The sequence below is a fragment of the Aethalodelphis obliquidens genome, unplaced genomic scaffold (genome assembly GCF_003676395.1).
Source record: "Aethalodelphis obliquidens isolate GAN/ISIS:26980383/991018 unplaced genomic scaffold, ASM367639v1 scaffold30, whole genome shotgun sequence".
NCBI lineage: Eukaryota > Metazoa > Chordata > Mammalia > Artiodactyla > Delphinidae > Aethalodelphis > Aethalodelphis obliquidens.
In genome coordinates, this window is record NW_020837974.1 from 1,561,485 (window position 1) to 1,566,935 (window position 5,451).

The following is a 5,451-nucleotide window of genomic DNA, read 5'->3' on the forward strand; positions in this document are numbered from 1 at the left end:
CTCAGTAGTTGTGGCACACGGGCTTAGTTGCTCCGTGGCATGTGGGATCTTCCCAGACCAGGGCTTGAACCCGTGTTCCCTGAATTGGCAAGCGGATTCTTAAGCACTGCGCCACCAGGGAAGCCCTGGAGTTTTTAATTTTACGTCCAACTTGCCAATGTTTTTTCAAAGATTGTGCTTTTGGTGTTGCACTTAAAAACTCATTGCCAATAAGTCAGACAGAGAAAGACAAATACTAGATGTTATCACTTATACGTGGAATCTAAAAAAATAAAACAAAGGAATGAATATCACAAAATGGAAGCCGACTCACAGATATAGAGAACAAACTAGTAGTTACCAGTGGAGAGAGGGAAGAGGGAAGGGGCAAGACAGGGGTAGGGGGTTAAGAGATTCAAACTACTATGTATAAAATAAATAAGCTACAAGGATATATTGTACTAAACAGGGAAAATAGCCAATATTTTATAATAACAATAAATGAAGTATCCTCTTTAAAAATTGTGAATCACTATGTTGCACAGCTGAAACTAATATAATATTGTAAATCAACTACACCTCAAAATAAAACAAAACAAACAAAAAAATTTCAGTGTCAAACATGAGATCACCTAGATTTCCTCCTATGTCACCTCCTAGTTTTTTGCTTTACATTTAGGTCGATGATCCATTTTGAGTCAATTTTTGTTTCAATTGAAGGACAATGTCTTGACTTACTATTTTCAGTTTTATTGCACATGCATGCCCAATTGTTCCAACACCATTTGTTGAAAAGTCTATCCTTTCCTCACTGAATTTCCTTTGCTCTTTGGTCAAAGATCAGTGGAATGTATTTGTGTGGATCGATTTCTGGGCTCTCTATTCTGTTCCCTTGACCTAGTTTGTCTGTTCTTTCACCAATATCTCACTGTCTTGATTACTATAGCTGTATAGTCTTTTTTTTTTAATAGATTTATTTTATTTATTTATTTATTTTTGGCTGCGTTGGGTCTTTGTTGCTGCGCACGGGCTTTCTCTAGTTGTGGTGAGCAGGGGCTACTCTTCGTCGCAGTGCATGGGCTTCTCATTGCAGTGGCTTCTCTTGTTGTGGAGCACGGGCTCCAGGTGCGTGGGCTTCAGTACTTGTGGCACGTGGGCTCAGTAGTTGTGGCTCACGGGCTCTAGAGCGCAGGCTCAGTAGTTGTGGCACACGGGCTTAGTTGCCCCACGGCATGTGGGATCTTCCCAGACCAGGGCTCGAACCCATGTCCCCTGCATCAGCGGGCGGATTCTTAACCACTGCTCCACCAAGGAAGTCCCCAGCATCATTTCTTTCTTAACTGTTTGACAGAATTCACCAGTGAAACCATCAGCGCCTGGTGCTTTCTCTTTTGAAGGATGACTAATTAGTGATTCAGTTACTTCAATAGCTACAGGCCTATTCAGATTATCTATTTCTCCTTGTGTGTCTTCTGTTAGTGTTTTTGAACAATTGATCCAATTCATCTTAGTTATCAAATTTGTGGGCACAGAGCTGTTCATAATATTCCTTTGTTATCCTTTTAATACCTATAGGATCAGTACTGATGGCCCTTACTTCATTTCTGATATTAGTAGTTTGTGTCTTCTCTCTTTCTTTTTCTTGGCTATCAAGGCTAGAGGTTTATCAATTTTATTGATCTTATTAAAGAACCAGATTTCATTTTCACTGATTTTCTCTACTGATTTCCCCCCTTTTAGGGGACACAATGCCATGCACACACTAATCAAAAGAAATCCGGAAGTTAGCCAAATTAGTATCAGACGAAGTAGACTCCAGAGCCAGGGATATTATCAGGAATAAAAAGAAATATTTAAAATGGCAACGGGGCCAATTCATCAAAAAGACAAAGCAACGCTAAATGTACACGTACCTAATACAGAACTTCAAAGTACATGAAACAAGTGATAACACGGAAAGGAGAAACTGTCAGATCCATCATTAGAGCTGGAAGTTTCCAACATTTCTCTCTCAGCAATTGATAGAACACAGGAACAGAAAATCAGAAAGGTTTTAGAAGATTAGAGCAATGCCATCAACCCACTGGACCTCAGTGACATTTCCTGAACACTTCACCCACAGCAGCAGTTCAAGGAACAGGCACCAAGGGAGTCCACATTCTCGGCAACAAATCTCAATAAATTTTAAAAAGCACAGAAATCACACAAAGTATGTTCTCTGGGGAATTTCCTGGTGATCCAGTGGTTAGGACTCTGCACTCTCACTGCAGAGGGCCCAGATTCTATCCCTGGTTGGGGAACTAAGATCCTATAAGCGGTGTGGCCAAAAAAAACACAAAAAAACAAGCAAAAAACAAAGTATGTTCTCTGCTCACAACATAATTAAACCTGAAACTAATTTTGGAAACATATCTGGAAAATCCTCAAATATCTGTCAATTAAGACCACATTTCCAAATAAACTATAGGTCTGAGAAGAAATCATAATGGAAATTGAAAACATTTTCAACAGAAAACATATTATAATTTGTGGGATGTAACTAAAGTAGTGTTTAGAGGGAAAATTATAGCCTTAAATTCAGATGCTGTCATCCTTGTCCCTCCATTACACAGTTCCCGACCAACCTCTCACCAATGATTTCAGGATCATTGCTTAGAAGCTTATTTCATAAGGTTTGCAAAATGTTGCTTCTCTAATTTTATTGACCTTTCTGCATGTACTGGCTAGAATTCTTTTTATAAATAAGTGCTTTCCCTCATCAACTATTTGGTTACCTTGAAATGTAAGGGTAAAATAAGAAAGGCAAGACTAATTGTTTTGCTTGAGTCTTTTATCTATTTTCAGAATGAGACAATGCCCCAGCAATATTCACCTGTGATCAACAGGATTTCCAAAAATAGCATTATGGAGAAATGAACTTAAACACATCGATCATACACAGCTTTTTATTCCTTTTGAGGCTCAAACTGTTCCAGTAGGGGGCCTCTTGAAGTTCTCCCCACCCCAAACAACTTATCATAAAAATTTGCCAACATACAGAAATGCTGAAAAGAATTTTCCAGTGAACAGTTATAAACCTACCACCTAGATTTCACAGTCAACATTTTTCTCTGACCAACACCACCAATACTACTTACTTTCATCAAACTCTTTTCACTTTAATGTGTATCCTTCTAGGTCTTTTTCTATGTATTTCACATATTTCCTTAATGTATTAGTCAGCTCCAGCTGCCGTAACAAAATACCACAGACTGGGAGGCTTAAAACAACACACATTTATTTCTCACAGTTCTGGAGGCCAGAAGTCCAAGATCAAGGTGTTGGCAGGTTTGGTTTCTCCTGAGGCCTCTCTCAAGACATGGGCCGGGGCTACAGCCACCTAAAGACTGGGACTGGAGGACCTGTTTCCATTTCAGATGTCTGGCAACTTGGTGCTGTTGGCCAGGAACCTCAGTTCCTCCACACAGGGGGCCCCTCCACAAGCTTGAGCGTCCTCAGGACATGGTGGCTAGCTTCTTTCAGAGCCAGTGATCCGAGACAGAGAGCCAGGTGGAAGCTTACTGTTTCTTGGACCTACACTTGGAAGTCACATAGCATCACTTCTGCCACATCCTGTTCATTAGAAATGAGTGATCAAGTGCACCCCCTCTTATGGGGGGCAGGGTATGGCTTCCCTTTTGAAAGGAGTGTTGAAGGATTTATGAACCTATCCCAAAGGTACTTTTACCCTCACTTCTGTGATGTTTTGATTCTTGAAAGTTGTTCCCACCACACTGTATGTAATTCTCAGATTCCCCACCTGTAAAATGAGGGGTAGCCCGTTTTATGTGCTTTTGGTTTTTTTTCCTTCCAGTTTTACTGAGGTGTAATTGATGTACAGCACTGTGTAAGTTTGAAGTGTACTGCATAATTCCTTCTGCACCACTGCATCCCTCCCCACACAAGAGCCTCTTACTCTGGCCCTGACATACTCTGAACTTTAATCACAGCACTCAGACTTTGGAGGGTGGAAGAACCGTTGACGGTCTTGGTGCTCTCGCTAGAACACTTGTGAGACGTAATTTGAAAATATACATTTTTTTTTGCATCGTGAGCACATTCATAATTTTACCTGCAGAACAGGATATGACAAGTCCCTTCTCTGGGAAACAGGAATGAGTGGCTACTATTTACAACACCTGCATGCTGGAGAAGTCTTCCCTAAGAAATATATAGCTGCCAGACTCAAGTCAGCTGTTTTCAAGCTTTTCTGTGAATATCCACTTCTTTTTTTTTTTTTTTTTTTATAAATCTACTTATTTATTTTTGGCTGTGTTAGGTCTTCGTTTCTGTGCAAGGGCTTTCTCTAGTTGTGGCAAGCAGGGACCACTCTTCGTCGCGGTGCGCGGGCCTCTCACTGTCGCGGCCTCTCTTGTTGCGGAGCACAGGCTCCAGACACATAGGCTCAGTAGTTGTGGCTCACGGGCCCAGTTGCTCCGCGGCATGTGGGATCTTCCCAGACCAGGGCTCAAACCCGTGTCCCCTGCATTGGCAGGGAGATTCTCAACCACTGTGCCACCAGGGAAGCCCAATATCCACTTCTTATTCATTGATTTGTCACCAATAGCACCTTCTAGAAGAAAACGGCTGGCAGAGCCCAAAGATCTATGAAAACTGCAGGTGAAGCTAGAAATTAGGAGGATAACTTTGACAGCCAGGAAAATTAGTTTGCCTTTGGGAAGCTGGTCCACGGGCCACGCACATAAAACGGGCTACCCCTCATTTTACAGGTGGGGAATCTGAGGCAGAGAGACCAAGGGGCCTGCCCACAGTTACAAAGGTGAAAGGAAGACGGGGAGGATTCAAACCCAAAGGTAGGCAACCTAAGAACCCTGGTTCTTTTCTTTTTTTCCTTTCCACTGTGGTAAAATATACCCAACATTCCGTTTACAACTTTAGCCATTTTTCAGTGTAGAGTCCAGAGGCATTAAGTACATTCACACTGTTGTGCAACCGTCACCCACTATCCATCTTCCCAAAACGAAACTCTGTCCCCATTAAATCCTAACTCCCATTCCGCCTCCCCGAGCAGCCACCGCGTTCTTTTTTAGAAAGATTAAAGCATTTACACTGAGCGGTGGCCCTTATGCTCGGCAAAAAACAAAATACAAACACAGAATACCTTCCGGACGGAGCAAACCAAAGCCAGAGTCGCTGCGCCCCTGCGGCTCAGGTACTGCGACACCGGTGAGCGCGGGCCTCGCCGACCACGCCGGCCACGCCCTCCCGCCCTGCACCCGTGGCTGGTCACACCCCTCTCCACGCGCCTGCGGTTGGCCCCGCCCCCGCCCCGCCCCCGTGGTCCGCACGCTCGCGCGTCTGGGGGCGGAAGCCCGCGCGGGCCGAACCACGGTGACCATCAGAATGGGGAAAGGCGGAATTACAGCCGCCGCGGTATGCTTGGGCGTAAGTGATTAAAGCACCTCTCATTCA

At 43.4% G+C, this 5,451-nt stretch overlaps 1 protein-coding gene across 3 annotated transcripts in view; it reads right to left on the reverse strand.

The window, feature by feature from the left end:
- Nucleotides 1-5,241, reverse strand: part of SNX8 (sorting nexin 8) — a 76,093-nt gene extending 70,852 nt beyond the window's left edge. The window contains exon 1 of one of the 3 annotated variants that reach the window (XM_027125605.1): nt 5,141-5,238. The gene's annotated coding sequence lies outside the window, so the exon portion shown is untranslated. Of the gene's footprint in view, nt 1-5,140 lie in introns of all 3 variants that reach the window. The other 2 variants (XM_027125604.1, XM_027125607.1) reach the window with 2 other exon arrangements.
- Nucleotides 5,242-5,451: the final 210 nt, after the last annotated feature.